The 27,793-nt window shown below is 39.5% G+C and overlaps 1 protein-coding gene and 1 long non-coding RNA gene across 8 annotated transcripts in view; both read right to left on the minus strand.

The window, feature by feature from the left end:
- Nucleotides 1-27,793, minus strand: part of PRKN (parkin RBR E3 ubiquitin protein ligase) — a 1,163,789-nt gene that overhangs the window by 864,870 nt on the left and 271,126 nt on the right. The window lies entirely within an intron of this gene.
- LOC116665469 lies at nt 2,485-27,735 on the minus strand. Its single transcript, XR_004322106.1, has 3 exons — nt 27,533-27,735; nt 15,190-15,196; nt 2,485-2,497 (listed from the first exon to the last, which is right to left on the minus strand). It is a non-coding gene; the product is annotated as an uncharacterized LOC116665469 (long non-coding RNA).

Raw genomic sequence — 27,793 nt, forward strand, 5'->3', positions numbered from 1 at the left:
AAAATATTAGCAAATGTTCAAAAATTAAAATTGTTTCAAAATTCAACAGTATATAAAAAGGATAATACATTATGATCAAGTAGAAATTATTACAGTAAGGCAAGGTTGATTTTACACTTAAAAAAATCACTCACTGTATTAACTATATCAACAAAAGAAAAAAGAAAAATACATAACTCTCAGCAAACTTGGAAGAGAAGTGAACTTCCTCAACCTGATGAAGGGCATCTACAAACAACCTGCGGCTAACACCATAGTTAACAGTGAAAGACTAAAAGCTTTCATCCTAAAAACAGAAACACTTTGAGGATGTATGCTTTTGCCATGTCTGTTCAACATTTACTGAAGGTTTTAGTCAATGCAATTAAGTCAAAATAAAGACACAAAAGAAATCCAGTTTGTAAAGAAAGAAGAAAATCTATCTGTATTCAAAGGCAGTATGGCTGTCTATGTAGAAAATCCTATGGAATCCATGAAAAAACTGCAAGAAGTAATAAGTGAGGTTAGCCAAGCTGGAAAATATAAGCTCAATATACAAAATTAATTTTCTTTCTATATGTCATCAGCAAACAGTTGGAAATTGAAATCTTAAAGATACCATTTACGGAATCATTAAAAATATGAAATAGGAATAAAGCTGACAAAAGATGTGAAAGATCAGTACACTAAAACCAAAAAGCACTGCTGAGAGAAAAAATTAAGAAGATTCAAATAAATGGAAAGGAAACTTGTGTCTATGGGTTAGAAGACTCAGTATTGTTAAAATACCAGTTCTCTCCAAGTGGATCTATAAATTCACTGCAAACCTAGTCTAATTCCCAGCAGAATGGACTGATTAGTTGGTTTGGCTTTTTTTTTAAATTGACAAAATGATTCCAAAATTCACATGGAAGTACAAATGACCTAGAATATCTAACACAAATGTAGAGAACAAATAACACCTGATTTCAAGAATAATCAAGCTAACCATCTAACCCAGCAATACCACTCCTGGGCATTTATCCTGAGAAAATTCTAACTCAAAAAGGTACATGCACCGCAGTGTTCATAGCAGCACTATGTACAATAGTCAAGACATATAAGCAACCTAAATGTCCATCAACAGATGACTGGATAAAGAAGATGTGGTCTGTGCATACAATAATATTACTCAGTCATAAAAAAAGAACGAAATAATGCCATTTGCAGCAATATAGATGGACATGGAGATTATCATATTAAGTGAAGTGAGTCAAACAGAGAAAGACAAATATCATATATCACTTATTTGTGGAATCTAAAAAAATGATACAAATGAACGTATTTACAAACTACAAACAGACTCACAGACATACACAGAAAACAAACTAGGATTAACAAAGGGGTAGGGGTTGAGGGGAGGGATAAATTAGGAGTTTGGGATTAACATATACACACTACTATATATACATTAGATAAACAACAGATACCTACTGTATAGCACACACAGTATCTTGTAATAACCTATAATGGAAAAGAATATGAATATATATATATATATATGTATAACTGAATCACTTTGCTGTACACCTGAAACTAACACATTGTAAATCAACTATACTTCAATAAAAATAATTTTTTAAAAAAGAGTAATCTGTACTAATGAAAAGAGTATGTTATTGGAATAGAGACAGACAAAGAGACTGATAGAACCGAAGAGTCTGAAACAGCCACAAACATGTGGACAGCCCTTCTTGACAAAGGGGCAAAGGCAACTCATTGGAGAATGGATAGGTTTTTCAAGATACCATGCTATAAGCAATTGGAAACCCATATGCAAAAAACAAGAACTTTGATTCTTACTTCACACAATTTACAAACATTAACACACAATTGATCTAGTCCTAAATATAAAATTTTAAAATATATAATTTCTGGAAGAAAACAAACATCTTTATGATCCTTGGTTAGGAAAATATTCTCTAGTTATTATCCCAAAAGCATGATCATAAAGGAACAAATCTGCAAATTAACTATTTTATCAAATTTTGCAATATCTTCTTATGAAAGACATTTTTAATTGTTAACTAACCATTAATATAACAACAAGTCACAAATTTGGAGCAAACATCTGCAAATTATGTATCTGATAAAGGGTTTAAGTCCAGAACATATAAAGCAGAGTCAAAACACAATAGTAAGAAAACAATCCAATAAAATGTGGGCAAAAGATTTGAACAGACATTGTATCAAAGGGAATATATAGATTTTCTTAGATAAGTACCTGGGAATATGCTCAAGATCATTATCTATTAGGAAAATACAAATTAAAATCTCAATAAGATATTACTACACACTTATTAGAGTGGCTAAAATTAAAAAGATTGACCAAATCAAGTGTTGGCAATATTGTAAAACAACTGGAATTCCTCTATATCACTGGTGCAAATGTGAAATGGTAAACCACCTTGGAGAATTGTTTGGAAGCTTCTTAAAAGTTTAAGCATACACCTAACCATATGATCAGGCCATTTCACACCTCAACACAAGAGAAAGGAAAACATATGGCTACACAAAGGCTTGTATACAGACGTCCTTTGTAGTTTTATGTGCACTAGTCAAAACCTGTAAGTAACCCAAATATCCATCAACAGGAGAATGGATAAACAAACTGTGGTATAGCCATGCACTGGAATACTAGCCAATAACAAGAAGGAATAAACTAGCAAAACACCCTGTAACACTGATGAGTCTTAAACTCATTAGACTTTATAAAAGAATCCAGTCAACATGTATATACTGTATGGTTCCACACATACAACATCATAGAAAATGCAACATAATCTGTAGTACCAGAAAGCAAATCATTGTTCGGGCCTAACTGGGGAGTGGGGTCGTGGGAGAGCTAAGGAGGGGGGATTATGAGGGGGCTGAGGTAACTTTTTGGGGTGATGGATATGTTCATTGTCTTGAAAGTGATGACAGTTTACTTCATATAAATTATATCAAAGTAGAGCTATTAAAAATGACATTTCTGTGGGATTTTTATTTTCTCCTCCTTTATCCTCTTGTGATCATGATTATTGCCAGACAGTGAAATCCATTAGAGGTAAGTCAAATGATTTTCTAAACTAATCAAAGAACCAAGGGCAATACTTTATTTAAAAAATAATGTAATGTCATATTTATAACGTAAATTTTGTGGGCACATATGTATTTTTAACGAATTGTTCATGGTTTCTACATTCTTACAAGTTGTGCTCAAAGTTAATTTTTATTAAACAAACTATATTTGCCCTTGCCTCTGTGGTCCCTGTGGAGGGAGACTGCTTACATCTCACTTCTGTTCTTGCAACATAACATGCCTAAAGCAAACACAAGTTGCTGGAATGTTTCACTGGCCATAACACCACTACCAGAAGCTAGTCTGAAATGGGCTGTCTCATTGACTATGTAATATCATGTCTTTCCACGACATAAATCCTGAGGCAGTACTGTCCATGGCCGACACAGGGTTTTATTTCAAATATAGTTCCTAAAAATGCAGCAGGAACATTCAAACGACATCAGAGCGTCACTAGAATCATACAGATGATTTGACATTGAGGGATAATTAGCAAAAGCATCTTCAGTATGATTTTTCAGGTCTAGGGAAAGCTTCTGTGATTACTAAATTCACTAGATTGTTTTTCCCATGGGATAAAAACAAATGAGAAAATTAAGGCAGTCTTCCTACCACTTCTGAGCTACTCTTAGCACTAAATGACAAAGCTAGATCCCTAAAATGTTTTGCGACCCCTCCTGCTGACACTGGAGTGCTGCTTGCCACAGCACAGCCAGCTGAGCCAGACACACATGAAAGCAGATGGCAGCCCCGTCATCACAACTGTGTGATTCCAAAGTGGTTAAGACTCGGACTTCGCAAAAGCAGCATCATAAGATCTTCCCAAAGCACAACTCCCGACGAATCTGTGTGGATAGGGGTGTCTGGAAAACCCCTGGACCCAGGTCAAGATGGCAGGTGGCACTGAGAACCAGAGCTACTCTTTATCAGCAAGCTTTAGGTAGCATTTGAAGCAGAAAAGGCAGATTACCGAAAGCCACAGCAAAGAAGGTGGACCACTCTTACTTGTACCTACTACAGAGGACTGTTCTTCAAGCTTTCTCGATCCATGTATCTTTTGGTGACTGCTGAAGAGCTAATGAGTTCAGTGTCTCTTAATCTAAATTACTATTTCAGGAAAAATAATCTATATAGTAAAAAGCCTGGTCAGGTCAGTGTGAGTACAGATCCTGGTAGTATCTTGACCCACGAAAAACTCTTAACTTTGGGAGGAGACAGATTTCCAGACACAGATGGAAAAATAACACTGTCAAAATGAAGAACATAGATAAATAGATGATAGTGAAAGTAGGTTAAAACACAACAGTCATATACTGCAAAAATCATTTTCATCTCATGAATGTCTAATTGTTTCTTTCCCATTACTCTTCTAAAATTAGTACTTGCTTAGTAATAGAAGCATCAAGAAAGGACACAGGGGGTATTATAATTCTAGCAATTAAAAGCTAGCCTCCTCATTTTCTAGGTTTGATTTCAGGTCTTGAAAGTATATACTTTTTTCCAAATTTAACTGACAACATAACAGCATAATTTAAAATTTAAGTAGATAAAATAAATGGATGGTCACTGAACACAGCATGTTTAATTTGAAATGCAAGTGGTTTTCTTTTTTTCCTAAGTATGAGCAAAATTAAACTTGCTCCATAATTCACAAAGCTCTATTTTATTTTTATTATTTTTAGTTTCATGTTGCATAAGACATTTTTCATACCCTAATGTCCAATGAAAATGTTTTCAAAAGACTTACTAAGTGGTAGTGTTAGACCAACATGACCATATCACCAATCCAACAGTTTGCAATATTTTCCCAAAATGTTTATTTTTCACTTGTCATACTCAAAGTTATCCAGCATTATTCTTCCTATTTCTGTAGGCTCTCAAAATATTTTCACTATCTGATCAATCAGCTTAGTATTTCATTCTATGAAAGGCTTAGATTAGCAGATTTAAAGTTTTTGTGTCTCCTTCCTTTTGAAAAATAAAAGTTAAACTGTTTAAAAAATATTTCTGGCTATGAACTTTTCAGTGCTAAAAATTTACATTTCTCTGTTCATGAAAGGACTTTATTTTTGGTGGTGGGGGAGAGGCAGTACCTTTAAGGCAATTCCTATTCATGATAAAAACAGTTATTTTGGAATAGTTCCAGTATATACTAAAGATCATTGAAACTCTTAACTGGGTGCTTTTTAGCTCTAAATCTAGGGTTTAACAATCTAAAGTATCCCCTATCCCCATTTCTCCCTATCTTGTCATTTTGGTTATTTTTAATCCAAGCATTGATGACTCTTGGAAATCACCTTGTTCATGTATTTGTGTACTTTTTGTCTAAAGCTTGTCTCCCCACTCCCCACCCCATGCACCCCAGACAAACATACACAGTCCCTTGGAAGCTTCATTAAGGAATATCACCACCAGGCAGATAGAAGCTAATATTGACTGACTGCGTAGATTACCTAGATTTAGCTTGTCAAAGACGTTCAGAGTATTTGGTACAACTATATGATTTGTTCTAGCTTTATGACCTCTCAGACATTTTTACATAAATCAGGATTAGGTGGGATTTTTGAGAGTCAGTTAACTTTACTGAGCTAGAAATGAAAGCCAGCAGACATATAATCACTTTGTCCAGAATCTTAGTGATGGGACCAGAACAGAATACAGTCATTTGACTTCTAATCCAGGAATCTTTTTCTAAGAGTTAGTTTGCTAGTGAAATCTCTTCAGCATTTCCTCACAAAAGAATAAAACCTTGAGTTCCTTATCTCTGCTTTTTCTTTTCTATAACTAAGTCTACTTTTTTAAATTTAAAAACAATGGTTATAAATGATTTCACTCCCTGCCTAAATACTGGACCAGCATTTCCCAAAACGTGTCAACACGACTCCTGATGTGCCCTAAGGGAAAACAGTGCCACAGATGTTCAAGAAACACTGACTGTTATGTGGACAACAGACATCAGCCTACTGGTAGCACTGGAAACTTCCTACAAACTACGGCGAGCTCTGTTTAATTAAGAGTTTGCTAAACTTACTTCACTATGACATCCTCTTTTCACAGAACTCATCAATATCCTACAGAACAAACAGACCACAGAACATGCTTTGGGAAACAGTGATTTAAGGATCTTTACAACTACTTCAAAAATACATCAGAAAATATTATTCTTCAAAATATTTGCTAAACTGATTTCTAGTCCTTTGTCACACAAGACAATAATTTTCTCTATTTTCACTACATAATTATGTTTTTACTTATTAAAATATGGCTAAATATAATGCATTTACATGATATCTGGCATAAGATAGGCAGTACCTCTTTGTCTTTGCTCCATTACTTTAAAAATAAAACAAAACTAAGAAGTGCGGTATTTCCAAAAGTGCAAATTATGGTCAATTTACTTTTTCATTATTCTGATCCATCATGCTTATTTTTTAGCTTTCCAATAAGGTATTCTTAAACAATTCCTAATATTCTTGTGGATTATTTACTTGGAAAATGCTTCATTTACATATACATTCCCTAATATTTGCAGTTATTCAGTTTCTTTTGAAATAAGTGGTAAACAAATTAGTGACATTTGAAGGAGACAGGATTTTCTCACAGAATAATTTTAACCTTCATGTAGTTGTGTTCTGTACTTTCCTACAAAGCATCCTGCTCCTTAGATCCAGGTAGATACCCTTTCTTCTTTGACTCCTAAGAATAGCATTTAAAAGAAGTTATTTTTCTTTAAAGGAAATCCAATACCATAACACCATGTAAAGCAGAAGTCTTTCACAGAGGCCAAGAAGCCAAAGGAAAACACCGGCCATGATGAGGGTCTCCCGAAGCCCTTCCTACTCTCATCTTTACGTTCACACTTCCTGAGCGCACCGCGAGCTGATGCTTAACGCTGGACCTCTGCCTAAAGTTACCAAGATTAGTGGAACTGTAACTCTGTTTTTGCTGGGTGGGAGGGCATATTGGTGAAAAAACAGAAAAGGAAAAGGAACTGGCCTTTGAAAGACAGCACAGATAAATGATGGGTTTCCAAATTAGGTTTTGACAGCTTTGAGATTTAGTGAAAATTAGAATGGAAAACAAAATCAAAGTCCTAGCATTCTAGAAGTGTCTTTCATCTTAAGTGAACTATGTTCATCAGAAACTTTGGCATTTCATCCAGTGCCTTTGATGCTGGCTGTGAAACAAGACAATCGATCTTATTAGCTGGGAAGAAAAGCCCTTCACTAGTGGGGAAAGCGTAACTTGTAAACATCAGTCAAGTTGATGTGGTTACATTTTTTACTTCGTTAAGTTGTCTTTGTATTTAGAACAACCAATTAGGGATACGAGAAAGAGAACGAGACAGAGTTAAGGACTAAACAATGTTCTTCCAAAATTTGTAGGTGGAAGCCCCACCCCCCAGTGTGGTAGGCCTTAGAGTGATCAGAGTTAAAGTCATGAGGGTACAGTCCTTATGACAAAATTAATGGTTTATAAGAAAAGAAAGAGAGAGAGATTGGTCTCTCTTTGCCCAGTGAGGGCACAGTGAGAAGGTGGCTGTCTTCAAGTCAGGAAGACGCCCCTCACTAAGAACTGAGTCCAACAGGCACCTTGACCTTGGACTTTCAACTTCCACTATTGTGAGAAGTAAATGTCTTTGTGTAAGCAACCCAGCTATGGTATTTTGTGACAGCAGCCCAAGAAGACTAACACAGACAGGCAGATAGACAGGAATTTTCTTGCCTGTCATTCTAATTGCCTATTCCTTATTTGTCCAAAGTCACATTGATTTTGCAGCAGTGAGCAAGTATGATGTGCATGGATTTGATATTCTGCTCAAATTAGGTTTAAGTCTCTTCACTAAAGAAAATCAGGGGGAGGTTTATAGTATTAATACGTCAAGAGTCCTATTTGCTCATGTACTTCCAATCTCTGTGAGCAACTGTAACCTGGTATCAAAATTGAACCCTGGGGCCATTAAATATAACATTTTAGGGGAAATAGCTGAAGACCTAGTAACAAATAAGGGCCAAACGATGAGAGCTGGCGAGTACAATTCTTCCCTGATAACATGGAAAGCATTTATATGAATTATGAAAAAGAACTGTGCAACTCACAAGTTTTCAGAGATGAATCACTCAGATTCTATACTGTATGTGATAAGTGTTTAAAAGTAAAAGATCCAAAAACATTTTGCCAAATAAATCTTGCAGTGTTTCAAAGGGAAGCATCAAAAGGATATTCATTTATAAAACTACAGTTCAGCAGATAAATTATGAAGCTTCAAAGAACATGCTGTTTCTTCTGTTTGTCAATTTATAAGTTGACTCAACAGGTATAAGTTTGATACATGAAAAATCAAATCATCACAGTAATGTTTTCTTTCTTTTTATCCCCTAAAACATAAGATGTATGCTTTAAATGTTGCATGTTATAAATTTTAGAATTTACCATATGAAACATGTAAACCGCATTTCTATAACTCAAAATACTATAATGCTTAGTTACCTATCTTTAAGAAAATAACAGTAAAGCATTGAGATTTCGGGAGAAGGGAGGAGTTCAACACCAGAAAAGAGTGTCATTTAAAATAATTGCAATATCATCCTATTCAAGTTGAAATTGAATAAAAATAAAAATCAGTTTTATTCAAACATAAACTTTTTTCTCCTTTTTTTCTTTCTTCCTTTTAGAATAGAAGAAAATTCTGTCAGGTGAATTAGACTAATTTGGAATATATTTTAAGAATTGGAAAAAAAATAGTAGAAAGCAGTATTTTCATTTTCAGACAAGTACTCAGGGTGGTCAGGCCCATGGGCAAGCTACCTCTAATCCTGTGGAAATACTATTCTATAAAAATTATCTTTACTCAAAATTAAAATGATTTTTCTACAAAAACGGTTTCCACTGACTTGGAGGACTCTAGTCAACCAGGACCCCACAGTGGAAACCCATCGCTCTGATCCCCTGCCCCCTCCCCCACACACACCCCTATCAGTGCCCTGCAGAGACAATTCAAAGCGCGGTGTGACAAAGCCCCCTCATGAAAGTCCTTTTATGCTGTTTTAATTCAATCTGGTTTCTACATTGAAGCTGAAATTCTGAGTTACCACTGACCCTCTTTTTACATTTTTCATTTCACTTTTTTCCCTATATAGGCCCATATATCTTCAAGGCAGTTTGTATTTTAATGTACCTCCACTTAGTAGCTAATGAATAAACCTATTTGGAAATTCTGTTTATTCTTCTACACTTAGTCATTCAAACTTGACGGCACAAAACAAATAACAATGGGGTCGCAGCTTCTTTCATTTTTATGCTACATTCTGTGCTTTTTTTGTTTTTGGAAATAGGCAAAGGCAACATCATTGTTCATTGTTCTTCCATGTTTTTCTAAAAGACTATTTAAAATGCATATGCAAATATGCACGCATATATTAACATAATTATATACTATTAGATATCTTGATATGAAATTATATTCCTATTGGTAAAGCGTACTCTTGGCCTCTGGCTGGGGGTGCCTAGACTGCAGAGCCTTCTTCACTTTCTACCCAAGCTATTTCTCAGGGTTCCTAATGCAAATGGCCATCTTAAGAGACAAGGCAATGTCCCCCCTGGACCAAAAGCAGGCTTGCTTACTGCTTGTTCTGCAGGTACTGGACCCCCCCCCCCAGCTCAGTACCCTCAGCTGTGGTGCAAATCCACTCCATGTGCAGCATCCACCTGAGTGCATCACCTCACTGCCACGGGACCTGGGGGTATGAAGCCCTGACTCGGACCAGCGGTTGCTCATGCTGATTTTTCTGTAGGCTGTGCCTTTGGCCCAAGGATCCCATGTCTTCTGCCAGCAGTCTGATGCAGCAATAGGCTAACTTGTCAGTTTGTAAGTAGAGTGAAAACAAGTTCCAGCCTGACAATACTATACACATGCAGGCATTCACAGGTGTGATTAAGACTGTAAACAACTGATGTCATGTGTCCCCAAGAACAATCACGATGAGCACGTTGCTGGAGCACTGCTCTGTACAACAGTGTCAGAACAATTTCCACTGCTACCTTTATCTCCTGGCCTTTAGTTGGACTCTTTTTTAAATCGAGTTTCTAGAGTTGCCATCAGTTTCATAACACAGAAACCTGGCTTTTCAAATTCCACAATATAATGTTCAAACAAAAGAAATTCCAAATCTTTCTTCCTTGCGACTATAATTAACGCAAGAATAAAATGTTCCCAATATTAAAAAGGCATCTACTCTGGCAAGCAGGAGGCCAGAAGAAAAGGGGTTTCAAACATCAAAGAAGGCCCTCAAAATACTCTTTCAAATGAAGAAAGCCCCACTCTCAGGACCTTATCTTGAAAGCTCACATTGGTTAGAGAGCACCCTTTAAAGGATTACCTTAACATGCAAGGAATCAGGCCCTCTCTGATGTGTTCTGAAATTTGTACCAAAAAATGGCTCTGTGACTGCCATGGCTGAGGGATGCAAAGGGGGTCAGAAAGCTGGAGGAAAGGTTTAAATTCCAAAAACGAGCTGGAGTTCAGACATGAAGCCGTTTGTCATAAAAACAAGCAAACAGGAATAAGATAGCTGGTTCTCAGTTTGCAGAATGCAATCTAATACTTTTACTCCATAAGGTAGCCATGCAAGGCCAAAATCTATAAGCCCTAAGGCACACTTTGAGAACATAAATCCGTTTTCTTTGTCAATATGTGGAACAGGACTTTCTTTGGCTGAAAACTGTCCCAATCTCCCAGTTTTCTAAATATTTTCCTTTTTATAGCCATGGTGGTTCTTATTTTTATTTATTTTGATCAATAATAGAGTAAATGCATGTTCATTCAACAAAAGCAAGTAAAACTTAAGTGTATAAAGTAAAAATCAGAGTCCCCTTTCACCAACACTCAGTTCCCCATTACCTTCACCAACTACTAACATAGAATTCCAGTGGAGCTTCCAGATCTTTCTCTGTGGGTATTTTGACATATTTATAATGACGCATTATAGTCAGTGTTTCACAATACGTTTTTTCATTTAATGACATATGAATTACATTGCTTGATGTCAATGAACACAGAGCTCCATTTATCAAACACCTAGATAATATTTTACAGTGACTTTTAAAAAATAATTTAACCATTCCCCTATTGACAAATGATTTCCCCCCTAATTTTTCAATGTTTCGAAAATAAAATGATACACTTAAGCTTCAGACTCTTTACTGCAGCCTACAGGTTCTGTGAAATTTGGAGTCTGCTTTCCTCTGGAACCTCTTACATCAACTCTGTCCTACGGGCCTTCCTTCTGTTGGTCTGTGCCGTTCGGTGCCTCTCTGTGGAGTGCCCTGTCCCAAGACCCTGTGTGGTTTGCCTCCTTCCTTCTCCCTTCTCGGCAGGCTACATCCTCGGTGAGATCTTTCTAGAACTCTGGATCTAAGTAATCTAAATAATCCTTAGTCAGTTGCTATTACATCTTCTTGGTTTATTTCCTTCCCAGTGCTTATCACTCTGTGCAATGATCTAGTTCACATATTTGTTCACATGTGCTTACTGTCTCCCCTTGCTGTAAATAAGACCTTCCTCTGGCGAGCTCCGATATACCCTTTATGAGGAAAGTGCCTGCCACATAGTGGATTCTCAATTAAGCATCCGCTGAGTAACTGGATGATGGGCAAATCCTTCAACTTGCAAAGCAGCACATTTACACAAGTATGTCCGTGGGAGAGGCACCTGGAAGTAAAATTGCTGTCCAAAGATGTGTGCACATGAAATTTTCATGAGTACTCTCCAAGTGCATTCCCAAAAAGGCTTTAACTGCAATTTACATTCCTTCCAACATTATATGTGTGGCTTTCTCCTAAATGCAGTCAATTTTGTAATGCCAATCCGATAGAAAAAAAAAAGATTTAATTTTGTAAACTAAAAATTACCCTGAAGTCAAGAATTATTTTACATGTTTATTGTATTTGTGTTTCATCCTCAAATTCATGATTGCTGAAAATCTTTCTCCTCACTCTTCCTCTGGGTTTATGAAAATATCCTTCTTGTTTTCTTCCTTTATTACACAACATTGGAGGTATTGAGTTGGTTTGTTTGGTCTCAAATACATCTGGACTTAGTTTTATGTAAGACATGATAAAGACCATTACTCTTTAAAAATGTATAGATCTTTTTCTTATTAGAAAATGGTCATGGTAGACATTTTAAAGAATCACAGACAAACACACAAACAAAAACAGCACAGAAAAAAAGAATAACCCAGACAGAATCATTGTGACATACAGGACAGACATAACAATACTGTATTCTATAATCTCACATTTTCTACTCATAACTGGTGGAGCAATGGCAGGAGAGCTTATACAAATGCAAGGTGACTTCTCATTGAAATTATGTAATATCTAAAAACAGAAAGTCAAAAGACGGGTGAAAGCATTTTTTCCTAACCCCGAGAACCGGCAGCTGCTAGCTAGTCATCCACTCGCACTTTTCAACATTAGTCAAACATTTTCTCCAACTGAAAACAGTTTGTTATGCCAGCTACCAAGTGATTTCTCTCAACGATACTGAAAACCAGTCCCGCTCCTCATTCAGGCTACTTATAACACTAGCCCAATTCTACCAGCAGCCAGCACAAGCACTTCCAGCCCGGGAGAACACACCAACATGAGTCTCTTCTCCAGCAGCTGGGTTGGCGCTGTGTGGGCAGCAATAACGGACGCCGATTCGCACCCACCCCGTCCGTATCTGCAGGGTTTGTTCTATTTCTTTGTTTTCCACAGACGCTTAAACTTTCGTTGGGGTACACGTTCTGGTCACAAAGGTAACAGAATAGGTTAAATCAACCTACAATAGTCACATTTTATATTTCAGTTTAGCTTCAAAACCTAACTTTAATGCATATACAAAAAACAGAACAAAACAGAACAACTCTGGGTTAAGTTCTTGTGTTAATATATTTATATTTAATTGGCAAATCCCATTTAATTATCTCTGTGGTCAAGAGAACACAGTGGAAAGACAGAAAAAGAAAAGCTCTGGGTGCTGCCCCTAGTATAGGAAATTCTGGTTCTGTGAAACATTGTTCTGCTTGAGCAGATTTTTCTGGATGATTAAAAGCTGTCGGTGCCACAATTTTACGCTGACACGTCAAATGTGACTCTTATAATACTACCCGTTACTTCCTTAAAATATTTGACTCTTTAGCCAATTGGTGTGGGCGATAAAATTGTGCATATTCCACAAAAAAACATTAATCATTTATATAGTTCAGCATCTGTAAAGTCAATTAAGTTAAGGGTCTCATTTATTCAAAGAGAAAAAATAGTAAATATATTTGTTTCAAATTAAAACTGAGAGTCTACTGGGTACATAACTTAAATGTATTTCAGGTCTCTCCCCACCCCCGACCCAGGGCGGAATTCACTGAAGGGCATCAAAACATCAACACTCAGAAATCTACAACAGCAAAGTCAGCGATATTTAGGCAAACTCCCCTCCCTTCCATAGTAACTGAAAACCAATCTCCTCTCCTAGAAAGCTGTCTATATTTTGCAAAGAAAGCTCAGAGGACGGCAGAACTTGAGACACTGAGTTAACTGACCTTGGAGGTGACCTAGCTCAGAACTCCTCGTTGTTGTGTGAGAAAATAAATGTCCTTGTTATTTAGGTCAATCGTTGTGGGGACTTTAAAGTGAAAGCTTCTTAACACTTGAACTTGACCTTCGTAAAGAATAAACACAGCCATGGCCCTTCTTTATCATCAAATGATATCCCACATACTCTTTTGGGGTTCTAACTCTTGAAATATATATATATTTCTATTCAGAAAGCTTTTCTCTCCATATAAAAAGATGAACAGCAAATTTCACTGGAATTGGAGCATTCTGTCTTTATTTCCTTCCTTTCCGACATGCTCTTCAGCTCTTGATTGAATCTCTCGTTCTCAGGCTTAGTTTTCCCTGCCATCAGTGACGATCTTCGGTGACAAGGGACGTCTACCTGGCATGCTATATGGATGTTGCCTCTCCTAGACAAGGCTCTCGCTGACTTCTTCAAATTCAGGCCGTTAGTGGTTTGTTTTTTATTTTAATATAGTGAGATGGAAAAAATGGCGTGGTATTTTAACATAAATATAACTAAAGACAAATGGTGAGGACATGGGGTTGGGAGACTAGAGACATTTTTTAGATGTCCATCTTTGTTTTATTACTTTATTGTCTTGAGGTCTAGTAGACAATTTCAGTTCCCTAAACTGCATTTCACTACAGAACAGGAGGTGCTGAAAGGTGCTGTTGATCTCATTAAGGAAACATAATGGTTACAGTATCTGGGGAGGGAGGGGCAGCAGGTGAATTTATCTGGATTTCTTGAAGAAATAAGCCTGTAACAGGGAATGCTGGTGCCAAAGCCAGAGTGAAAGTCATTTTCACTTATTTCTATACAACATTTCTCTGCCCAACTATCAACAGCAGTGTAAGTGAACATAAGTATAGCAACTAATTGAGTTATTAGCATCACCAGAATAGGTACATGCTTGGCATGCTAGTCAGAGCTCCTTGGCATATCAGCAGTTCACAAAGAATCCCACAGGACTTCTTGTCTCTAGGAGAGCAGTGCAGCGAATGATATCAAAAACCACCAGCGTGGCTCACGAGTACCACTGAGCTAGTGGCTCTGAGCAGGGAACACAGCCTCTCTGAACTTCGGAGCCGAGTGGGCACTTTCTGTACACGGGCTTCTCCTCCAGATGGCGAGAGCCTTGGCGCAAGAGCCATGACTAGTTCTCAGATGTCCTGACCCAGTTCAACACTAGACCAACACAGATGGCCACCCAGGGAAGGTGAGTAATGTCATGCTTAGGGCAGGATGATAATTTGATATGCTTTCAACCCATTTGTTCAACATTTGCTCCTATGAGAGGCAGAGCACTTCCTGGAGACAGTTCAGAGAAGACGGGACACCACTAAGCGCTAGAGATTTCAAGCAGTTCCGCTCTGGGCCCAAACCCAAATTCTCATTCAACAAACCAACACCCTGCAGGCAATGGGAACCGTCCTCTTTAGAAAGCAGTTCAGTGACCAGGTGCTGTTAACCATGCATGTCCCTGGGTGACTCAAAGACTCACAGCCCACCTCATGCATTTGTGTGTGTCCTGACTGCCAACACATACAGGGCTCTTCCTAAAAGAGTTACTGTCGCTGAATTCTGGGATCAGAATGGCGAGACTTGAATCCTGGCTTTCCCCTTTACTAACAGCATGACCATCAAGGCAAGTTTACCTTTTCTGGTTTTCTCAGTTTTTCTTATTTATAAAAATGAGAAGACGATTTCTAACCTCAGAAATTGCTATGAGGTCCAAATAAAACAGCACAATAAAGTGTTAGCTGGCACACAGCGAGCACCCAGGAAGACTTGGCTGTTACCCCCCATAGTGCCCATCCCTTGGTGCCACTTTGCACGCTGCCTGAATGGCCTCCCCTGTATTTTTGCTCTGCCCGGCATCTCCAGTTCCAGTTCTGTACTGCCAACAGGTGGGGTAATGGAGCTTCAGTGTGTCATTAAAATTCCTTCCCCTTCCCTTCTTAAGGCCAATTCCTCCCCCTTCATCAAACATGGCAGCTCACGGGCTCCTGAAACTCCCTGTTTTTAAGTAAGTGAGCTTGCTGATGTGGAGACATGAGAAAGGCATGACTGATGCCGGTGGATTATTTTGCTCCAGCACCTTCTCGACAGGGGCCTTATCACAGTGTCGATAAAGCTCTTAGCGCGCACCAAGGTCAGATACCCTCTTCCAGCCCCTCCCCTCCCCCTGCCACCCCGGGAAGCCTGGGAAAACACTGGAACATACTCCATTCTTTTTCCTGCCTTCCTGAAGGACATGCTAACTTCCTTAATTTGTTTTCTACTGTTTTGTCCTTCGGTGTATTGACCTAGCCTGGCAATGAGAGAATACTGGGGTGACAGATTTCATATCTTTCTGTGGCCAGTGAAAACCTCTGGCTAAAGATTTGGCTGCAGCCAGTGCCAAGAGGCCACGAGTCAGCAAGCAGTTCATTATTTCTTAATTGCCTATTTGCATGCAAGCCTCTAGGCCAGAGACATCAGTGAACATCCCAGAAATTTGTCCCTGTAGACTCGGGGACACTCACGTTTACTGAGTGCCCACTGTGTTCTGCTCAGTGCGCTGAGTTTACTCACATGTGTTACACACAAGCCTCCCAGCCCTGTAACACAGTAGCTGTCATTGTCCCTGTCGTATAAAGGTACAAAGCACATTCAAAGAGGTTTAGGAAGGAACATTTGAAATCTGGTCTGGCTGACACTAAAGACCCTGATTTTTCTTGATCACATTGTTTTAAAGAATCATTTTAGAAAGAAGCAAGAAATCTGAGCTGAAAAAAAAATTATGTTAAACTAAAGGTTCCCCTAGATACATTAATTTTGTTTATTTGGCTCCTAACTACTTGAAGAGTAGGCAACTTTCTGGACATAAATCATATACCTTCGTCAACTGAAAAAAAATGCACAACCTCAAAGTTGAGAATTGTTTTATTTGGCAGAATTTCTGAGGACTTCGGCCTGGAAGACGCTCTCAGATAGCTGTGAGGGACTGCTCCGAAGAGGTAAGGGAGGAGTCAGGATATATAGGCGTTTTGGAATAAAAACCAGGAGTTGGACTATCAAATGATTACTAAAGATGACTGGTTAATTAAAAAAAAAACCACAGACATCTCAAGTTAATGAATTTAGAGCTTTTCTGTGCGTGGGGAGACGCAAGATCCTGAGCTCACTGCAATCATTCTGTTGCTCTGCACCCTCACCATCTAGGACCAGCACCCTGCTTTTCTTCATCCTGAGGCCCCTCCGGGTGCGCAGTGGGGGAGGCAGGCTGCGGTGGCGGATGGCCTGATGGCCTCAACAACCCTTGCGTGCCAACGTGGCAGGCCACAGGCTTCATCGCACCTTTACCAGAAGTATTTGCTTTCCGGGTCAATTTCCTTACCTAACCCCAGGCATAAGTCATAGATCTCTGAGGGACCAACGTCATCAGGAGGAAGTATGCTTACCAAGCGACAGCTAATGAGACTTAAATAACTTTAACAGTACATTCCGAAAGAACAGTATACAAATTTTTGAAATAACTGTATAGTGTGAAAAATAATGGTTCAAATGGTCAGACCACGTGTAAGTAGTGATACAACAGGTACTCGCACTGCAGTTTCATTTACAATTGAATGTCATTCCAAGATTAATCTTCCTCCGAGAAACACTTGTCTGGTCAACCACAGATAAATTTAGCCACTTAAAAAGTTTACAACTTATTGGCCAATAAGTAGCACGTATTTTTTGTGTTTGTTAAGTAAACAAACTATGGTTCTTAGAGCTGCATTTTCTTCTTGTGTTAATAAATAGCACTTTTTTGACCTTTCATATTTGACATCACTACCTTCCCTTAAACACTGACTAGAATCCCAACTACGTTGTTTTCTAATATCGGCCATTGGTTGATTTTTTTTAAATCTGAAAACTATAGGAGCTAAAATGTATAATAGTTTTACTTCAGTAAATGAGGAACTGTCATCGGCATTTGGAAAAACATAAAAAAGACTGGGGGAAACAGAAGAGTGACTGCCCAGGCAGAAGTTCCTTTAAAGGAAGTGCTTACAGAGTAGCAGCACCTCTGTTACATGTCCCTTGTTCTGGTGACGAAGGAGAAAGGCCATTGAAACAAAATTACTACCTACTTGCAGTTGCAAACTTCTGTGGATGAACAAAGTGATGAGACAGACAGTTCAAAAAAGCCACCCAGGCCAGTTCCGTAAATGCTGAAGAGCTGGAGTGGGGTTTATGGGGTAAGAAGATCCACTTGTCACCTTCTGTCTGGTTTTATTCATTTCTCTGTGAATTCAGTGCCTACAAAAAGCCTTGGCATGGTTTAATACACATGTTCCACACACTGCACAGAGGGACTTATTTTATTCCCTAATAAGCAGTTGTATGTGCCAAGAATTTATATAAGTTCTGTGGCCCAGCAGCACCACAGATTGACCTGTTTCTTAAGAAGGAGGTAAAATGCAAGAAATGGAGTACTCAATATTCACAGAATGGTTTTGAAAAACATGTCAGTAACAGAGTTGAAAATCTGATATAACTTTTAGATCTGTTGATACACACACATACTCCACATATAGATATATAACATATACACACATAAACAAAACGCTGCACATAATTCTGGGTGCACATGGACTCAGAGGTCACTTCCGGGCCATTGACCCCAAGGTAGGAGTCCTCACTGCTCCTTGTGTGCCTAGAAATTTGTGAGTCTCGGTGTCCCCGTGTGTCTAGAATACTTAGTCTTCAAAGCTCTAATTAAACATTGTCCTCCCTGGGACGCTTCACTGCCACCACAGCCCCACCTTAAGCAACTAGAGAATCTTGCTCAAATCTCCATTTTAATACTCAGCACACATTGCAACATTCTATTACTTGGCGGACTAGATTCTGTCTCATTTTTCTCTTCTTAATGCTCAGCACAGTTGGAGGCACATGGAAGGTCTTGTCAAATGAGGCAGTGACTATAAGGATTTGCCTATTAAAAAAAGAGACACCAGCCCTGTGTTAACAAAGGAATTTTGTTTTTGCTGATCACTCTGATCATCTTAAAATATGATGAATTTAGCCATAAAAGAATTTGGAATGGCTAGTGCAATCTACTCACAAGGAAGAAAGGAAGAAACTAGAGTGGCACATAGTGTTACGAATCTGTGTTACACAGATATACACAGACCCTTACATTTGGGGGGCCACAGCCTGACCACTGTCATCCTTCACACATGCAGGCTCCCACCCTCCTTAGGAAAGCAATGCAGCGTGTTCCTGCTGAAGACATTGTCATTCTTTGTAGAGAGGACCCCACTCTCCTTATCACACTTTTTAGACTAAGTGTCACCTGAGCCAAAGACAGTCTGGGGGATGAGGACCCCACCCATCAGGGGCAGCCGCGTCGGGGAGTTACCACACCAGTCTGGGCCTCCCTCGGATGGTCTGAATGCTAAATACTTAAACACACTGACAGGCAAAGTAGAACAGAAACCAAGAAATGGAGAGAGAGAGAGAGCAATAGAGAAGGACCATGAAAAAAAGAGAAGGAAGAGGGTGAAATAAAGGCAGGCAGATGTCCAGTCTCAGAAGTAGAGACAGTGATGACCTGAGTCACAAGCTGGTGAAAGGAGCCTCTAAACTTACAGATGATCCCACATAGTGAGGAACGATGTTCCAGCCGCACATGTGTCCTGGCTGGATGGGGAGTGAGGGCTGCCTTCCTGCTCTTCCTCACTTCCCTGTGGGCCCCTCTGTGAACCACCACCCTCCAAGGCAATAAAATTTTATTTCTGCTCCTTGTAACTTAGTTAAAACTAACACTCAAATCCAAATCTGCACAACAGTCTGCTAGTCAGATTTTTCAACTTTATAGGAAACACAGAAGATATATCCAAGCATGAACAGGGTCAACTGGACGGGCACTAAGGAAGAGCAGGGACCTCAGAGGACCGGCCCCAGGCCAGCAACACCACAGTACACAGCAACACAACACCACAACCTGTGGTCTCCAGCCAGGAAGCAGATATTCTCCACTCCGCAGCTGAAGGAAGGCCCTGGCCCAGCGTTTACTTCCTCAGCTCCTCCAGGTGCAGGCTGAAATTCTTTGACTCTAGTTTAAACTCTCCAAAAGAGAGAATTCATTTGGTTCAATTAGTCATATTGGGCAGAGTTCTTGCACCAGTGCATTTTACAGGCCAAACTGGAAGTTGGCTCCCTGGTCCCAAGCTTGTGGGAAAGGAAAGTCATCTGGCAAATTACTCACCAGAGAAGGAGTGAGCAGCAACTTCACAGGCATGCTTGGGCATCTGGAAGGCACACAGTCATGTCTACACTGGTAGACTAGACAGTGGTGTTAGGGAGACTGGAGGATGGGGAAGAGATTATCAACCTGAAGTTTCCTAAGTCACAGTATGTACTGGAGTTGGAGTTTGGATTTCCACATTTATTGGTTATTAGCATTGCAAACTATGAATGCTTGAGTCAATGTGGAATTTCAAGTTATAGCTATGTGGTTCTTAGGCAAGAATGGGGAAGAGGTTTACTGGAAACAAAGCATCATGTGTTTGAAAAAACTCTTAGTAAAACAAGAAAATCCCCAGTCTCTCCTGGGCAGAGTGGAATAATCATCGACTCCCCTTTGGGCAAAATCCACTCCTTTCTTCATCTGCACACACGTGGCACTTTCAAATGGAATGCAGTCAAGCTATATTCATAGATGTAAGCTAAGAGACAGCAATACATGATTTACATGTGGGTTTTTTTTTTTTTTTCATTTTTACCTGTAGACTAAAAGGATAGAAGAAGAAGAGAAAACAGAAGGGAAAAAAGAGGTAAATAAGTCTGTAGTCTGTGTTTGAGGGAAACTGTCCATTTGGGTTTCCGGCACACCTTTCTCTGTCCCTTGTTTTTTCTGGGTTCTAGGTTATCAGTACTGTCCAAATCATTAAGAGAGGGGCCAAAACAATTATCACCGAGGAGCTGCATTCAACTTGGTGGCAGCTACGGGATGCGCCCTTGATGTGTTTCCAGCGAGGCGGGCCTCTGAAGGCCTGGAAACCTTCAGGCCCAGGGAACTCTTTCTGCAACGAGAGCAGACAGCATCGGCGAGAGTAATTCCCCATTCTTATTAACCCAGTTTACTTTAAGACATGATTATTCAAGCTTCCATCTGCTATAATTAGTCTTGTATCTTCAGGATAATAAGGCTGGTGAGGTGGCAATCCAGTTCCCCAGCACCAAGGTGTTCAAATGGTCTTTGTTCTACCTGCAGCGTCAGAAACTGATGGATGAGCTTGAACCTGATTGCAGGAAGGGACGGAACAGACTGAAGGAAAGGTCTGTTAAATGTAACACCGTAGGTGCCTAAGAATCTTAGACCTTCCATGTCCTACGCCTGGAGGAGCCTCCCAGAGGGCACGGGGTAACGTTTAGACAGCTCCTCAGAAACACGCACAGGTTGCAGCTGGAAGGAGACTCTGAGCCAGGTGTCTCTGCAGGGCAAACACGGAGGAGCTGTCATTCCTTTAATGGAGGCCTGGGAGCAGGTAGATGTGAAGGACTCCTGTAGGAGCCACATTTCAAGCATCTGGACAAAACGGACAGGGTATCGAGTTAAGGACTCTAAACAAATCTGAGCTCTTTCTTCTCTAGTCTCCTCTCCCCTTCTTACAAATTATAAACCGAGTAGATGTTTTGCTTACATTTCTCTTAAAGGTCTGAATGTGGTGTTCTCTGGGCTACATTTGGCTTAGCTTTGCTGACCACATGGTGTCTAAAGAATTCTGAACTGGAGTGCCACTGGTGGGCAAGGACTGAAGAAGGCTGGTGTCACCCTTCCAAAGGTCTTATCCCTGCCTGACTCATAACATTTCATTCCCTCCACGGTCCCCCCACACACAGGCAGGAATACTCAACTGACCATACTTGGAAAGGCCAGAGCTCTAGACTAGAAGTTTCCTTGTCCCTGACAATTACATCCTCTGTGCTCTGTGTGCTTTCGGTAGGTTATGAGTAGGAAAGGGCATTTGGTGTGATTTCTCCTTCTCTATCCCTCAAGGCTAAATAAATACTAGTTCAAGGATCTTATTTTCAGTTCCCAAACAAATCAGGGTCAGGCTAATCTCTTTATCTGTCCTCTCCAAAAGTCTTCTGATTCCTATCCTTCTCCCTACCCAGCCCTGAATGCCCTTCCTGTGGGCACCCACCCAGCCTGCACAGCTGCAAGTCCAGTTAAGATCTCTGCTGCCTGGCTCTGGGCGGGGCCCTCAGCGCCTCTGGAAACATCACATGTTCCCTTCTATCATGACTGCTACAGTATAAGGGAGGGGAGATAAAGGATTTCAAGGCAATTTAAAAAAGCATGCTTGTTTAAAGTAAATGAAGCATTTGGATTCCACACAGCAGCCTTATACAAGATCTGCTTTTATTCTAGAAAGACATCTGAGGTGGCCAGACCTGCAGACCGACGTGCCTGGGCAGAGGAGCTTAATTCTGAAGTGAACCTGTTGTTCTAATCCAAGCGAGACAATGTCTGGAAGCTTTAATTTAAACAGAAACCCTGCAGGACTCACTTGTGCATACAGCTGTCAAAACAATTCAATATCCAAAGATAAACAGAGTATGAGATACCCACTAGTATACCGTGCTGGAATGCAGCATCTTTTCAAATTAGGTCGCCATATTCTGCACTTTACTGGGTTCGCTCAATTTTAATATTTCATCTAACAGAATATGTAATTTGGCATTTTGTGTGGTAAATAGTGGAATAAACGCTTATGTGGTTTATTAGGGCAAGTAAATTCAGAACAAAGCATAATGATAACATTATAAGATGACATGTCATCAGTTTACAGAAGAAATCTCTCTAAGGAGCACAGAGTTCTGGTTGCATGAGTACTGGTATTATAGAGGAAAGCAAAAACTCATTACTCACTTAGGAAAGGAAAGAGAGACCCTTGTAATAAGTTTAAAACAAAGGTAAGCAAAGTAAATCTTAGAGACAGACAGAATCTTTGCTCCCTGGCTTCTAGGCAAGCCTGCCCCGGACCACCCCTTCCCCACCCCCGCCCCCACCACACACACCTCTACTCAGATGTAAGCCTGGAGCCCATGACCTCCTCCCCACTCTCCCTTTACAACCTGCACCTCGTTTCTCTCCCCCCTCTTCCTGAGAGTCTCCTCTCCCTCCAGCCACATCTGCCAGCCACCACATCTGGTCAAGCCTAACTCCTAAGCATCTCCCGAGCCTGCCCCTCCTTCTCTGCTTGCACCTGATCCCTGTGTCCATCTCCCCATCTCTTCTCCAGTGACTATGACAACCTCATAACTGGCCTCTCTACTTCCACTCTCTCCTTCCGTTACAACCTACTCTCTCACCCTGCGGCCGGCCAGAGCCATCTCACTGAAGCACAAATGTATCATTGTCAGCACGGCTTCATCACCTGCAAAACCTCTAACCGTGGCATAAAAAGCCCTTCATGACCTGCTCCCAGGCTTATCGCCTTTGACTTCCTGGTGGATCTTTTGCTCCTACCATTAAAAACACTTCTGAATTGTCCATTTGCTTTGGACAAAAAACACAGAAGAGGCAGAAGAGTGTAGTGGCAAGAGCAGTGGCTCTGGAGTCAAGCACACCCATTTAAACCCCGTCCCTGTCACTTGCTAGATGTGGACACTGAGAAATACCCTTCTCCGAGCTTCAGGCCTCTCTGCTGTCAAATAAGGACACCACCTTGCAGCATTGTTTTTAATTGCCAATAACAGAACACTGTTAACCTCAGTGAAAGGAAGGTGTTGTAAACAAAGATATTCATCACGTAAGAGAGTAAGGTAGGTGTTTAAGAGTCTGTACCACCAGATCCGCAGGAAGTCTTCCTGGGCCCCCCGAATAAGCCTCCCTTCGTGGAGTAGCTGCAACAGCCAAACACGAGAGCACAGTAGCCAGAATTGCCACCATGTTCCCACGAGGAAAACTCCCGTGGATGAGACCAGACTCACAGGAGCTGCAGGCGAGCAGTTCCGTCTCCTCCCACATCCACGTGAGCCGACCGTGTCTCTCTCCTCCGCTGAGACTGTTTGCATCTCTGATTCCCTGCCTTCAGGTACTTCCGAGTCTCTCCTAGCCCTGCTCTCTCCACCCACTCTGAAGACAAAGTGTGTCTTTCACCCACTTGGAAAATTTTTCCTCATTTCTTTTAATATTCTTCTTAAACCTCCCCCCACCCCCACTCCACTCCAACATCCTCACGTCAGGCAGCAATAAGTGGCCATTCCCTTCCTTTTCAGTCATAGCTCTGTAACTGGTGCCCTCCTCTCTTAATAATATAAAACATTTTCACAGTTTCTTCAGATCTTAATTTCCCCACCCAACTTCCACTTGTTGAGATTAACTGGCAGCTGCCTATTACCACATATGTTTCCCTCTTACTAAGCGATACTTTTAGTAAGCAATTCACTGTTACCTCCAAAGTGAACTTGCCTGTAATATAATCTCATCCACTTATACACGCATTATAATTACAATAACTTAAAATCCCATCTGTGGAACAAAAGACGTTTCCACTTACCATGTTTCTATTGTATATAAGCTGTCCTTAAGTATCATAAACCACAAGACTTTCACAAAAGCCTGTTCATGGTAAATGCCCCCACCCTCATCTCTCTTTATATGCCTTAGTTAAAAATCACATTTTTTAAAACCAGTAAGCACTTCTGCTCCAATTCTTTTACTTTTATTAAAGTCAGCTGGGTGGAATGAAGCGTGAGCTAATTAATATTGTATACTGATAATTAATTTATGATTCCACTTGCAACAAGACATTCTTAGACTTCAGATATAAACTCAAATTAAAACTCACAAGAACAAGGACAACTACATCCTTTAGCAGAATTTTTTTCTTTTTGCCAGACAGAAGAAACAGATCTATATGGCAATGCATGTGGGGACCGCCTTGAAGCTGTATGTCATCCTTAGCATCTTATTGATCAAAAAAAACCTGGATATCTGCTTTCTGAAAAAGTAGTAATATTTTGAAAATTTTAACTGAATTTAATTTTTAGAGTTAAACTGAATTTTTATTTTATCCTGTAATTAGTAATATTTTCCCCCACTGTAGAGTTGTAAGTAAGATTAAGTGATCAGCACTCACTGATGCTACGGTTTGATTATCAACACCAGAAAAAACAAACAAATCCTTCAAATTAGGTAAAGTAGTATCAGTCTTATAAAAGGATAGCTGTTAACCTGAAATATAACTCCAGTGTATATATTTGCTAAATAAATAATTAATAGTAAAACCTGGGGAAATACAATAAGGCCAGTAAGCATTTGTTATGTGATGTATTTCTTAAAACCACTCTGCATGGTAGTTATTTATTCCATTTTGCAGATGAGAACAAGGAAGTTCAGAGAGGACAACTGACCTGCTTAGCAAAGGAGAACAGGTCCTGGAAACACGATTACAACACTGAAGAGCTGTGAGGCCTTATTTCCCACTAAGACATGCTCACTTCCCCTCGTTTCCACTACTTTGGCTCCAAAATGGTTATCAAGGAATCCATGTTTATATCATAGTTAAGTTATAAATATTTCTGGATATGGTGTTTTTCCCCTCCGTCATGGGATTTACTTCTCTCAGCCTATATTACTTCTGGAATGAGAACGCACAGCACCATGTTAATTGTCCAAAAATGACTGAAAATGCCACAGAGATGCTTATGGAATTCATTTGCAAGTGAAATACGGATTACCTCCACCTTCCCTTCTGGAATTGAGTAATAAGCTAAGTTTTTATTTAACCTTCAGTGGTCATAGGTTTGCACACCACTTCTCTGACGTTACAGAAACCCACCAATTATCTGCAACTCAACTATACCCTGAATTTTCTAAAGCAAAAAGAGAACCCTTTAAGAACTTTTATATTAGCTAGTCATTCCAGGAATAAAAAGGAAGAAAGCATGCATAAACAGAAGCAGAAAAAAAAAATCCTTTTCTGCTGCTTATTAGTAATCATCAAACTGATAGTATCATTAATGGCTTATAGAGCTAATTGCAGTAACCTTTACTGGTCTCTTTGATAAGCGCTTTATCCAGAGGAGAACATCTGTTCAATCTAACTTCTCCCAAACATCAAACATGACACACGGTGCTTAAATAATGCCGCCGCACACTTCTGCAGCAGGTCCCCCCCCTCTTCCATCTTCACAAGACTGACTACAGGCACCTGGCTTCTCATGCTCATCACTGAGCTTCACGCAGACATGACAGGGAAGGAGGGAAGCTCATTACATGCTTCCTTCCAGGATTTCCATCCCTGCCTTTCTGTCTCTCATAGATTTCTTTGAGAAAACACATCTGTTTTCTGAAAAGAAGGAAATTATTTTTTAATCTTTTAAAAACAAATTTGGATTTTACTCAATTTTCTTATCACTAAAAAAAATAAGCTTCAGAGTCAAAAGTTTCTCAAAAAGCATCTTAAAATTTTATATAGATAAAAATAAGTAAAAAAGAAATAGGTCCCTGTGCCCTATTGAGAATGGCATGCTCCATATAAACATTGGGAAAAGCAATTTCTGTAAATTACTACATTAACCCACCAGTTACATTTTGGTTTTTAAAACGTGTCCACAAAGAAAGATGCAGTACACATATAAATATTAGGTAACTATTTCCTGGTGACTCTCAAGCATTAAATATTTGACTGAGTTTCATAAATTAAACTCCAGTTTTGTTTTGTCTTTTAAACTCTACAGATTTTTTTTTTCCATCTGGAAATGTGACATGGACTGAATGTTTTCACCTAATGCATATTGTCTCTGCTTCTGCCACAAAATGAAAAGACCAGAAACTTCATCAGTGCTTTTGAGAAGTGGGTTCTCTTTCTATGTTGATTCCTCTGGCAGGTCTCTTTCACCCCTTAATGCTGCATAGATGTCCTCTGTGCTTCTAGAACATTCTGTACCTATCCACATCCATCCTGGCACCCATGAGACTGTCTTAACCCTCTCATGCCTGGCCTCTGTTCTTCCCCAGTCTGTCTGTGCAATCGTGTGTGTGTGTGTGTGTGTGTGTGTGTGTGAGAGAGAGAGAGAGAGAGAGAGAGAGAGAGAGACTGGAAGTTTGTACTGAGATCCCAGTCAATTTCTACAGTGTAATTTTACAATTTTAAACTCAATCTAAACCTTTTGTTATGGGATAACTTTGCTATTTAGCAAACACATACTAGATGAAATTACCTTCAAATTAATATAGAATATGTAACTACAGTAATATTATAGTTAATTATTTCCCTCAGGCAGAACTCATGGTTTTCTAAATGATGTAAATGCCTTTTACTCTGTGTCCAGAATTAAGAATGCAATTAAAAAGTCCATTTGAGCATGTGCCCCCAGCATAGGTTTGTTTATTTATTGGTAAGTTACACACAGGTATTACTACATTGGTGTGCACGTTATAAATACGTACAAAAAAAGTTTTAAAGGGATGATGTGAGTGAAATAAAATAACCATTAAAAAAGTACATAAAGAGCAACAAGAATTGAAAATCCAGGAATCCTGAGGTAGGAAAAGTAAACAAAAACTCTGCTGTACACGTATTTCCTCAACCTAGTGTTTACTTCAAGATTGTGATAATGTTTTATGCTGAAGGTTACTGTTCTGAATGAAAGCTTTATTTTTTCCTTAGTGATATTTTTTGAGCTCAGTTTACAAACACAAATCCTCTCACTTTTTTGTGGAAAAGCTATTATAAATGTTATTGTGATTGATGGAGATAAACTGAGACAAGAATATTTTCTCCTATTGATAGAGATAAGAAGAGAATAAAATTAATGATCTAATGTTCCTGTAACTTCCCCTCTACTACACACACACGCGCGCGCACACACACACACATATTTCTATAAGCCTTCAAATGGTCCCTAAGATTATGAGCTAAAATGTATACCTCAAAGCCCAAGCATGAACTGAAGACTTAAAAGTTAAACAATAGAAACTTCTACCACGAAAGCTCTGAAATTGGGTTCTAAATATTTTTAGTGATACTGCTTCTTAATTGGATTTCCAGGAAAAGCAGAGGAGCATGGGAGGAAAAGTGGTTAATCAAGACGGGTCCTTGACTTAGATG

The sequence above is a fragment of the Camelus ferus genome, chromosome 8, assembly GCF_009834535.1.
Source record: "Camelus ferus isolate YT-003-E chromosome 8, BCGSAC_Cfer_1.0, whole genome shotgun sequence".
NCBI classification, from domain to species: domain Eukaryota; kingdom Metazoa; phylum Chordata; class Mammalia; order Artiodactyla; family Camelidae; genus Camelus; species Camelus ferus.